Below are 12,573 nucleotides of genomic sequence, written 5' to 3'. Positions count from 1 at the left end.
GCATATTCTGTAGAATTATAATTGGCTGCTGGGAGTATAAATTCGCTCTGAAGTTCTCCAGAATGTCTGCTTTTATGTTGTATCCAGTGTTCGATTTCAAGATTTACGCCATTACTTTGGAAATCTGGATGAGAATATTTTATCTTCAAATTTTTGTGTGCAAACTACATACCACATGAGATCTCTTTAGTCTATATATCAAAGAATTAGTTGGTTATTTCCTTCCCAAATATAAAATATTTTAATAAGTTTATGATCTTACATTAGTAACGTATTTTATTCGTGTTATTATACAGGTTACTGTAATAAAACATGAAATATATTCCGTTGTATAAACCATTTTATTTACTATTTAATGCTTCAGATTTTGAGCGGTCGCCAGCAGAACAGGTGGCGTCCTCGAATGACAATTCAGTGCTGCCCATCACTGTCCTGTTTTACTTCTTTTAATTTTCTTTTTATTCTGTGGCATAATTCCCCCTCTCATTATTCGACTGATTTGTGTTCCTTCTTTTATTATCTTTCTCTTATACTTGAGGTTTCTCCGTCTCTGTCGCTCCCAGCATAGTGAGACTTTCCACGCACAAGAAGACATTTGGGTATACTTGGAGATTTTAATAGCGCTCGACTGCGCGCATGGATACATTCCTGTGCATACGAGCCATAATTCACCTTTTGTTCAGGTTGCATTGTGGAGGATAGCAGAAGTGGAGGAGGGGAGAATTGTTCACCTTGTTTATTGGATTCCTTCGCAGTTTGCCTGCTCGATGTGAACACATAACAGCAAGCAGTGCCACCAGAGGGAACGCATCTAACTCAGCCTCCTTAATATGCTCTGTGACGCTCTGTTTCGTACGGAAATTGAACTGTTTTGTTGTGACTACCCTAACCCCAACACTCAGTAGTGTTAATGTCTTGGTCGTGGTAATGGACATAAGTAAGTTATTCTCGAATTTTCATGCTTAAAAATGCTGTGTAGAACAGGTGAGATACATTTTTGACGTAAATACGTCTATAAGGAAGGGTCATTCGGCAAAAAAGTGTAACGAAAAAGGGAAACGAAAAGTGTAACAAGTGTACCTAGGGAACGTCGTGTTTACTCGGCAGTGTTGTTACCTAGGAAACGTTACATTACAGTACATTACATTACATTCATCTACCACAGACCCATCTTAAGCGTAACTAATTCAAGTTAAATAAACAATGTCTAAATCAAACTTTACGCAATTGTAAAGCATGTATAAAGGAAATATTTAGAATAAAGCCAACATATAAACTTTCTTTCCGGATAGACGTATTTACGTCAAATTCTCCGGAACCGTGGTTCCACTGTAACTTTTTTTAGCACAATCTCATAGTGCGATTATTGTACTTATTCTGAAATTGTAATATATTTCGGCATAGCTTACTTTATTGTGCGCTTATGATATTAAAATGAATTTGTTCCGTCTCCGTGTAGACTTATGAAGATGGAAGTTCTATAAGATACGTGCAAGTTGAATATAATAAATCTTACAGGCAGGCTTAATACACTTGACATTCGTAGTGCGGTGAATATTCTGCATGCAAATGTAGCACAGGCGAATCCGCGTAACGTAGAGTTAACTCCTTAAAGACAAGTGGTAACTGTTCGTGTTGTTAACACTCAGTGACTGTAGATTTTGCTTTCGGGGTTTATTTATGGGTTTCAAATGATTCTCGGAATCAGTGCCGCATTCTATGAAAATTAAATAAGCCACATCTCAAGACCTCGCAATTTGACTGGCATCCATGTGCTTAAAATCTTTTATAAAAAATTTATAACATACTTGAAGAGCCAATTAAATCCAAAGATTGCATTTACATTAAGAAGATATTAGGATAAAATTAACATTGTTGTGAAATGTTGGTACCAAAATGGTTTTGCTAAGTTATTCGCTTTCTTGAAAAAGACTGGCCCTGTAATTATTCTAATGGGCCTACAAATCTTTAATGTTCGTTAATACCCTGCTATTTTTTAATTTGTATAAGAACTTTGTCATTATCATAGCTTGTGATCTCGCGATAATTTAATTCTCCACTCGGAATAAAGAGCTAATATTTCCCTAAACAGCATTAGAAAGTTGATTTTTGTAATGTAGATGCATTGTTTCTTTGAGGTAGGAACTACATTTTTAAATTTAAAAATATATTTTTTTATAAGTTTGAAGTAGGCATATCCTGCGATATGACGTCTGTGCTAGTTTTTAAAACCCACTTAATACTTTAAGATACAGTACCACCTGCAGCGCGTACGATTTTGAAGACGCGATCTTGTGACTTTCCTCCTGCAACATTCGTTCAAAACATAGATAAAGAAATACAAAGAGTAAACACTAAGGAATGATAGGAACAAATTAAAATTGAATATACAAAGTCGTTAAGAACAGATTAAATTTGGATATGCTTGCTGTCACTCAATTCAGAGGTTGGTATCTTCCATTATCCTACATGAAATCCGTAAGATTCAAATTAGTGTACCCGTTGTTGTATACGGGTGTGAAACTTGGTCTGTCATCGTCGGACGCAACGTAATTTGACGGTGTTTGAGAACAGTTCTTAGAATAACGGTTGGATCTAAGATAGAGAAACCAATAGAAGAATGACGAAAATTACATAACGAGGAGCCACATAATAAGTACCCTTTAGAAAACATTATTCGGGTTTTGAAATCTTTGAGGAAGAGATGGATGGAACATGAAACAGACGTGGGTAGGTGAGATGCTCATACAAAACTTTCAGTCCGAAAAGCTGAAGGGAAGGTACCATTAGGGGGTACCCAGGATAAAATGAGATGTTATCATTAAAATTCATCTTAAAGAGAAAAGTATACGAACGTGTAATTTATTTATCTGTTTCAAGGCAGGGTCCGGTGGCGAGGTCTTGCGTGCCTTAGACGTTGGCGAATTTATTGGCCAGCTAAGGGACTGCCAGCTTCTCAAATATTCCATGGAAGTAGTTAGATAATAGGCAGAATTACCTAACGAAATGGTTAGTGGCATGGAATTATTCACGTAAAGGAGCCATTGGACGTGTCTTCTTTGAAAGCACACTTTTTTACGATTTCCCTTGTACCGTTATCCTATCCCATATGATCTGTACGTTTTCCCGCTGATCGACGCTGTCTTCATACTCCGAAGTGATCAGCCAAGGAAAACATCCTTGAAGAGCGAATGTAACAAGTACGATGCATTCCGGGTCTTTGACTGGAAAGTCCTTGTAAAGTTGTCTTGCACCTGGTTGATAGAGAACACTTCTGATTATGCTTTGTAGAAATGACTCACTGGTAGACCTATTGAGATTTAAAATGTCTGTAACTTGCGTCGTAGCCGTGGGGTTCTTTATTAGTAACAATCAGAGTCTGTGCTTCTGTGCCGACTCATCCCACTAACCCAGAAACGCGTGTCTTCCTACGAACAGTATGGCCTATATTGTAGTCTTTCAAAACCCCCTGTGAGAAGTTATGTATTATTTCCTGAATGAGAAATGGGAATTAGCTTCTCAGGTGGGATTCGAACCCACCACGATCGTAGTACGGCGCGTCAAATGTAGTCGGTAAAATCTGTTTCTTCTACAGTTTAAATTTCGGAAGTTTTCGCGTAGTGTGACCTATTTCAGAGATGAATTGAGCCAGAATTTGAAGAAACTTAATATTCTAAGAACGCCGCCACGCTATCTCTACCCAGAACTTACTTGGTCACCCGTTAATGTAGCACAAAAGATTCAGTCACAATATCGGTATCAGTGCAGCATTTAGCCGCTCTGAAAACGGCAACTCATTCAGAACACTTTTTTACCGTTCGTGATTATTACTTTCTATTGTTCTGCTTCCCCTGACCTGTTTATATGTGCAGGCTGCAACAGAACAAATCGTCTTTTGTCGCCGTCACCAAATTGCGTACCTAAAGGTCACAACAGTCGTACAACGTTCCAACTCGTAACAGCGGAGCCCAGGCGAGTGAATACAGCTCAGGACTACAACGTAATAAAGTTAGGAACGCCAACAATAAGGAGCTTATGTCAGGCAAACACTGGTAAATATATGCATTAAAAATGAACGTAGTAAAAGGAGCACTCAATGTGGATACGTTCCCGTATAGAGAAAGTGTCCTCAAAGGAGTCTGTTACCCCCCCGCCCCAAAAAAATGTTTAAAGATCCGATATGTTGTAATAATATACCACCTTGAAATAATCCACGACCGGCCCTCCCACGCTCATTTTATATGATTTGAAGCTTTAGCGGTGACTGAACTTAATAAAATCTTCTTGGGCTTGTATTTTCATACATTTTATGTAACTGCAGTGGAACGTAAACTATTATGTTAAAAGGTACAATTGTATCCAAAGTTTTAGGAAGTCGAAGGAAATAATTTCCGACCTGCTGACTGCTGCTACGGTGATTACCGTCTGCTTATTTTCGCCTGTTGTCCAGCAACCCACGAGCCTCTATATGTCAGGCTTTCCTTGTAAATAAGTATTATTCATGGCATAAATTATTATTTCAAAACTTGTATTCATGCTTCCAGCCCCCCTGTACACACGCCGAATGAAACCAAATGCAACAGCGAAGAACTTCAGTGTCGCACTGGGTTCTTCGGTCATAACCTTGCTTTCGTCGCTTGTTCTTTACTCTGTTGAATTTTAATATCTGACTACCGAAGAACTTGTGTGTTTTGTGACATGTCCGGCTTGCATTCCGAAGTCCATTGTAAATATTTCAGGGGCAGGCTATGTTGAATTTGGGGGGGGGGGGGTTCTGCATATTTCAAAACGATTATGACGATCGACTATTATGGATAGATCAGACCAATAATACTACCGATTCACAGAACGTACCTAACCTTAGTAAATTTCTGACGCACTCATTTCGTGTGAGGTTTGCACACTCTTGGGACACTCAGATACTGGAATATTGGGTTCCTGTCTCCCTTGAAGCATGTATGTTTGTTCCTGTTTTCTACGTTGTCGGGGATTCATGTTTATCTGTGTTTCTGGGATTTGTTTGTTGAACTTTCTCTGCATGGTCCTACCTTAAGGAACGATGTTGAAGCTAAAAAGATCTGTTTCTCTGCTCATACTTACGTACATTAACGTTTATTCGTAGATTCAATCACTGCTTCATAATTTAAAGTGCTGTAATCTGCTCATTTAATTCTGCGTACGTATTTCTGCTTGCCATCTCACAAAATCAGCCCGGCTCAGGCGACCAGGTAGTTTTATTTTTCGAATTCATGTGTTCGGGTACACAAAAGGATATACGCCGTGTCATGTGACACTGATCCTTGCGTTTATCTGGAGATACTGAGGCAAAAGACGTTTGTCAGCATACGAAAAACGAACGATCCGAATACAGAACCAGTCCGCCACTACAATGATGTTGGTGTTTTATTATAATCCCGCGGCAGCTGCCGGACCAGTGGACAGGCAGGCCCAAACCATGGGACATTACAAATCTTTCCATTTGCGAAAACAATGGCTTGAGTAACGAGGCAGAGACATTAATCTGTCTGAAGGTGACCATAAGTCAAAAAAATAACCCCCCTCTCCGCTCCTGCCACTGTCTTAAAGAATGTTGCTTGCTCGCTGGTTGGCTCTTCGTCTTCTTAGCTTCCATCCTGGTGTAGCTGTGCCTCAGTAACTGTTAAGTATGAAAATAACTGTTACAAATTCTGTGACGTTTTACTCCGTCTCTCATCTGGATTGTGGCTGAACCCCGTCTTCTGCATTCGATTCCGTAGACCCATTGAAGATGACCGTCTTGTGGGCTGTCGCGTCGTGTAGTCTGGTAGAAATTTACCGACGTTTAAGGGGGTGATTTTTGCTTCCATCATCAGGGCGACAAGCAAGCACCTTTGAAACGTCCGCAAAGTTCTACCACACTACACGACATAACCCATAAGACAGCCATCATTATACTCGCTGCCGTGAGGACTTCAGATTTCGGAAATCTATTCCTACTCAGTATTAATTACGATCTTACGGAGTAGTGGCAACGTGGAAGAAAAGTAGCCCTAAGTAGTAACTCCTTGGTAGTATTAACTTCCCATCTACTGCTTGATCTCCCAAGTGGTCTCTTCCTTTTTGATTTTCCGGCTAAAATCTTGGGTCAGTTGTTCAGAATACCGAATTTACAGAAAACACCCTTTTATCTTATACCCCTGGTAACGTAACCATAATTATGTCACGTTCTTTACTCATTAAATTAAATTTCTTTGACTAAATAAAAAGTATGCTTCAATATATCTTCAGTTCAGCAGATTTCTGAGACATTGCATGCAATGAAGTGCATGGTAGAGCAATAATAATTAATGTACCCACCAAGCAAGAAGTTAATTGATTTTTCAGTCGCGAAAAATGTTTAATATTACAACAGGAAAGTAACGAAGAGTGGAATAATATTAAGAGAAATAAGATCAAGACTTAAAATATGTGCACTCAGTTCACAGGACCGTTAAGTTATGGTAGAACACACACACCGCTGGTTTTTATTTGCAGAATTGGGAATGTGAAACGTAATATTACCGTTTGCCACAAATTATATTAACGGCATGCTTGATGGCAGTCATGCAGTGATGGTTCTATACTGCATGGAATGACTTCCAATTGGCCCAACTACAGCAAATTGCACGTTAGGCGAATGATCATACTTCTGTCGACCAAACCTTATAGTCCTCACTGAAGCTTGACTGTTTCCCCGAATGAAAATTACGTTTCTTGAATGAATGAGAAAAATTACTGATACCAGTAGTATAATTTTAATAAGAAATACGAAGTATGTGTGCTTTTAAATTTATCCGCCAGCCACGCCCTATCCTGCATAAATGTAGATCTGATATATTATATGCTTATTCTATAGCAATTTGTATCAAATGTGGTTACTGAGCACAATTGAACAAATCTTTTCCAATTATGGTGTTTAAAAGTCGATTATATGTTGAGAGGACCACTTGAAACTCCCCGTTTTGTTTTTTATACGTATTTTGAACATTAATCGCGTGGTTCTGTGTTCCGGACTGTTCTTGGACAGCAGAGCGCAGTGGCAGGTGTACTTACCTGGCACAGAGGTGTTGCTGAAGGTCTTGTACGTCGTCCCACTGTCCACATTGCAAGGAATTCATACTGAATACTCTTGTAGCATTTTTATCTAGTAGAATCGTCATAGTTTATCAATTAAAGTATCTGGATGCTGAATATCTTTCGTGCTGTTGTGAACATTGTCATTTTAAATTTTTGGAGCGAGTTTGGTTTTCAAACCAGTAACTTTAGTAACTGTTAGTGACTCAAGTAGACGGGGGGGGGGGGGGGGGGGGCAGCGCCCGTAATAAATAACGAACTGACTCTAGTATCAGTACCGAAAGCCGCCACTTGATACAATCTTAAGAAGGTTCCATCCTACCTCCCATCATTACTTATTTTGGTAACACCCATCTTAGTGTTATATTCCTATCTCATGCTTGTCTTCTAAGTGGGCGTGCTTCCCCGTTCTAACCGTACCGCATGAGTGCTACATGCCTCACCCATCTCATTCTCTGTCCTGGTAACAGGTGAATAGTGCAAATTAATTTCGAGTACTAGGTTTCATCCACGGCGTCGTCACAATCCAGGAAACCGCAATCGATACAAGTTATGAAGCTCGTATTATGCAGTTTATCTTCAGTCTGCTCTTACTTCCCCTCTCTTAGGTCTAAAAGTTCTCTTCAGCACCCTGTTGTTAGGCAATCTATATTATTTTCTCAGGATGAGATACTCTGTCTTGTTCCCATATAAAATAGTAGGTATAATTATAATTGTGTTCTCGAGGTTTTCGATTGAAGGCTGGTGAGGCCGGCAAACTGCCTTAGTGTAAACAGCATTTCTGTAAATCATCAGTGTTTTGTTTGTTGTATCAAACCTATACAGTATGAATACGTAAGAAGACCGAGTAGGATGGATTGCAGAAGAAGGCAGGGGTAGGAAGAGGAGCTCAATCACAAGGAATCGGATACGAGCCCTTGGCAACGGTAATTGACAGTCGAGAGGTTTGTTGGTTGGGTGGTAGCCTTCCTTATATTCCACCTCCTCCATCTTCTTTATATATATATATATATATATATATATATATATATATATATATATATATAGTAGGCTGCAGCACCGACTGTACGCGAACTAGCCCTGTTTGTTGGGACCCGCTGGAAGGGCCATAGGGGAGCGTTGCTTCATTATGTACCGGTACTTTTTTTTTTCCTTCGATCCAACCCCGAGTTCGTATGTTGTCTTATAAGGAAGGAAAACGTTTCGCTGGTTTCTTCACTCTCCTCTTTCGAGTTTTCCTAATGAAGTAGTTGTCTTTGTCTTCTTATTTCCGTTTTCCTATTTTGTTGTTGTTGTTCCTGTTCCCTACACATTACTATTTGTACTGTATGCAAAATCAGTTAATCCTCTGGGGGAGGCAGTTTGTCATGGCGAAGTGCCCTCTTCGTCCTCCATGATTATTCTTTGCTGTTTGGAATGTGACTAACAAAGCACCTCTTATCAGTTGCTTTCCCTGTTTTACTATCACTTATGTTTGTCGTGTTGATCAGAACTAACATTCTTATAGAAGCGGCATGCAACTCGAAATTTGAATGTTGGTTGATTTTGCGAACTGGAGATGGATAGAACTGGATCAAAATTTTGTTAGGGGTTGGAGTTGGTGTTGGTGTTAGCGGTGTTGAACCTTTGTGATCTGATACCGGAGTGTTGCGTCAAGAAAGGCATACGTAAACGCTGCATTTATAATGCCATTCGATCCAAGAAAAAAAAGTGTTAGCATTCTATTTAGTGCCTCGATAAATTTGATTTCCGATCTGTATTAGGTAAGGAACATGAAACTTTCATTTGTTATTTTTTCATAATATTCACATACTATTTGTTTTTTGTGTGGGAAAGTGGAGGTTTAGCTCCACACATTCTTAACCTTGGAACTAGATGGCAAGAAGATGCCACTTGCACGACACGGCCGCTATACACCGGAAGCTTTTTTACAGATTGGGATCTTATGGGTTGTGATACCGTTTAATCAAGTAGGTGGTTTTTATATTGCCTCCATCTTCAGGTTAGATGTGTACATTTTGCAGTTTTGTATGTGACTACTTGACGTTTTTTATTTTAATTAGATACAGTGCACTTGATTTTATATCCTCACGTAATTTTCATCAAAATTCTGTTTTACATTCTAATGTTATATAATTTATGTTATCCAGATTAATGTATTAACGGTGTTTTCCAGCTGTATGAATTATTTTAATTCAACGCGATGTATTGTCCTCACATAATTTCCTTCAAATTTCTACATACTCTTCAGTTATAAAATTTGTATTCGCCTCTCAGTTTCCTTTTTCTTATCATTCTGTTTTCAATTCCATTCTCTTTCTCTGTTTTAATCATCTGTCTTGTTCAACCCCTAAAAATTTTATTACGTTTCCTCTCACCATTTCTCCTTCTCTCCTAGTTTCATCCTCTCGTTTCTCTGCCAACATTTTTATGGAAAGTCCTGTTCTGTAGGGCTCTGCTGCTGTCTAACCTGACTGGCTGGCTGCACCTCAGCTCAATTTCCCTACAGATCTCTCCGGGCAACAGCGTCTCATGTTCGTGTTTATGTTTGCAGACTCGAATGGGAAATGTCATGGAAACGACCATCCGTCTCTTCCCTATTTCCGACGATCTCATTGCTTATATTCCAATGCTCGTTGGTTTAATGCCACTGACCGAAGTGGTTATAAAGTTTGATTTCCACGATGGAGGTAAAGTTATATCCCATCGTAATTTATGTGGAATATTTTTGTATAATTTTCTCTGAGTCCATTTTTCACTTAGGAATTAGCAGTACACCAATTCTCAACACAACTCCGTTTACATATCACTAAAATTCAATCGTCAGCCAGTCGAATGGAATTTACAGGAATGCAGACCCCATTGCCTCTTGTACGTCACTGTCGCTTTGTCTCCAGTGACATAACAGCAGAAAGACGTGGATGGATTCATGCCTTGAGCCACTTTTACCAACAATGAATAATATTCCTACGTGCGTCTGCTCTTGTGGGGTGACCAACCATGAAATGAATCCGCGCTATTCTAAAAAAAAAAAGAAAGGCAGGGAAAAGTGAGACGAAAGAAGAACACAGATAAAAGAGAGAGAAAAATAAATTCTCTAGTGACTGACATTCTCACTTTTATCCAGTCCTCTATATTCATCGTTTCTTGGATTTCGTTATCTATAATTACATTTCCTTCTTCTAAACTTAGATTCCTCACTGTTTTATCATATCATCTTTATATATTAGTGAACGGTAGACGTGGCTTTCTGTTGTAATGTATATTTTACATTAGGCGTTTCTGCTGAAGTGAGAGTAAGTAGGTGAAGCGAACACGACGAAATTTATCACTGCAAGTTGCTGCATTCCTTCGGCCTGTTGGTAATCGCTTGTTAGCAAAGAACATTCTTTACGAATAGATATTGAGCTTGTGATTTTATTATACTTTTGTGCAGGGTCTGTCTGAAAAGTTCAGTAGTCTTGATAGACTGGCAATCACCTAGAAACATCTTCAATATGCGGACCATTAGCAGCCAAGAAACATCTGCAACTGCACTAGAAATTTTGCACAACTGCATCTAGAGTTTTATCACTGGGGCTGATCACTGCTGTCTGAATTGAAACTGGAGCGTCTCTATAAACTCTGTATTTTTCTGCAGTTATCGTGGACTAGGTTGGGAGTATTGACGTTTTGGGTGGCATGCACTTTTGAGCAGTTTTGACTCTGAATAGTACGTGTTCATAAAATATAAAGTTTCTAGTCGCATATTTTTCATTTGTTACTATTTTCTAGGAAAAGACCGGTGATATGATTTTTTCGCCCCTGTTATGGTTATATCAAGCAGTCTGATCTGTGATATTTTGCAAGATCATATTTCCCTAAATGACTTTGACGACTAACAGTGGAAGCGATGTTTCATGACGGGACATGAGAAATATATGCAACATTTTAGCAGCAGACCTGAAGGCAGGAGACCACTTACGAGACCTTTGCGTTTATGGGATAATATTAAAATGATCTTGGGTGTCTGAGAGCGTGGACTGTATTCAGCTGGCTCAGGAAAGGATAATGGAGTTTCGGATTCTATAAAATGTAAAAGCATTTCATTGTAGAAATGAAACTTAGCATTATATAAAGGAGAAGTTTCAGGAACGGTATGTTTGTCGTGTTTCTTTAATACTTTGAATGGGTAACGATCCAATACATTACACAGTATTTTTTTTATTTGTACAAAATCAAATATTTCTCCCAGAGATGTGCGCGTTGTGTATGAACTGACAGGCTGATGTTCTCATAACTCAACTTTGGCACCATGTTGTGTTCATAAGATGGTTTAAAGTTAAACTGACCACCACTGGTGCAGTGGAATTTCGGGATGCGATGATTTACATGAGTCTGTCGGTCAGTGCTGGGGAATGAGTGTGTCTGTCAGGCGTGGAGAGAGCGCTAAGCAATAAAACACAGAGGTGTTTTCAATAATTCCTCTTGTTACCTGTAGCTGAAGCGTCTCGTGCCCTATGAAGCTCTCGTCTTCGCATGTTGTTGACCTCTGCTTCACGCTCCTGACCCCCTCCCCCCCTCCTCACCTTGCGACTCGTGACTTGCCCGAGTCTTTAGCTAGATGTAGGAGGTCGGGAGGCTGTTTCAGCCAGCATCCACTGTAATTACTCCATGTTGCTGAATGTTAATGTTGTTATTTTACCACCAGGCAGGCTAGAAGCCGCACCCCGTCCCTTGTATCATTCCTGCGATTATCACAGCCTCATTGTAAGCCCTAATAAGTTTACAGATTTTTCTGTTCCTCTCTTTCGAGAAACTCTGCTTAGTCAAATACACAAGCTCTGTTTTGCGTAACTTGAAATCAAATACATAACAGGGAAGCACCTGATACCTCATTTATTTTTCTTTCTCGCTGTCTCTCTCTCTCTACATTCCTTTATATATTTCTGTCTCTCTCTGTTTCTTTCTCACAATGTTCTGTCTTTCTCACACTATGCTTTCTTTCCTTTCCCTCTGCCTGTCTTTTCTTCCTTTCTCTCTCACTTGACGTTATAGTTTTTCCCTTCTGTTGTCTTCTTCAACATCACCATACGCCATTCTTTCTTATCCACTTTCTGTCTTTCTCTGTTCACAATAACAAATGCTCTGGGCTAGCTGTATGAACGATTAAATTTACGAATCACCAGTGATGGTGAATGATAGGCAGATCGGTGGTGGTACGAAGGGAACAGTTTTCTTGTAAACTTATTTAACGTTGGTTTATTTAATAACATCGTAAACTGGGCGTCGAGTGACAAGATAACTGTGAAAAAATTTGTGACTGAAGAAACCCACGAGTATCTTCTGTCAGGATTGTATGTCTCCGACATGAATTATAACCTTCTACCATCCGACTGAGTCAGACTCATTGTCACAGTAAACTACTGTAAAGTATTTTATTTTAATAGTGATACGGACGTGTATAAATAGTGGGAAAACAAGGTTGTTGGTCGAATTTAA

At 39.3% G+C, this 12,573-nt stretch overlaps 1 protein-coding gene across 5 annotated transcripts in view; it reads left to right on the top strand.

Annotated features, from left to right (window-relative positions):
• Positions 1-12,573, top strand: part of zfh2 (Zn finger homeodomain 2) — a 167,913-nt gene that overhangs the window by 100,642 nt on the left and 54,698 nt on the right. The gene's annotated exons all lie outside the window — the stretch shown is intronic.

The sequence above is a fragment of the Zootermopsis nevadensis genome, unplaced genomic scaffold, assembly GCF_977971745.1.
Source record: "Zootermopsis nevadensis isolate Lab colony 2312 unplaced genomic scaffold, Znev_1.0 Znev_ptg000022l, whole genome shotgun sequence".
NCBI lineage: Eukaryota > Metazoa > Arthropoda > Insecta > Blattodea > Termopsidae > Zootermopsis > Zootermopsis nevadensis.
The sequence above is the reverse complement of the archived record's forward strand: the minus strand, read 5'-3'. Positions and strand labels throughout refer to the sequence as shown.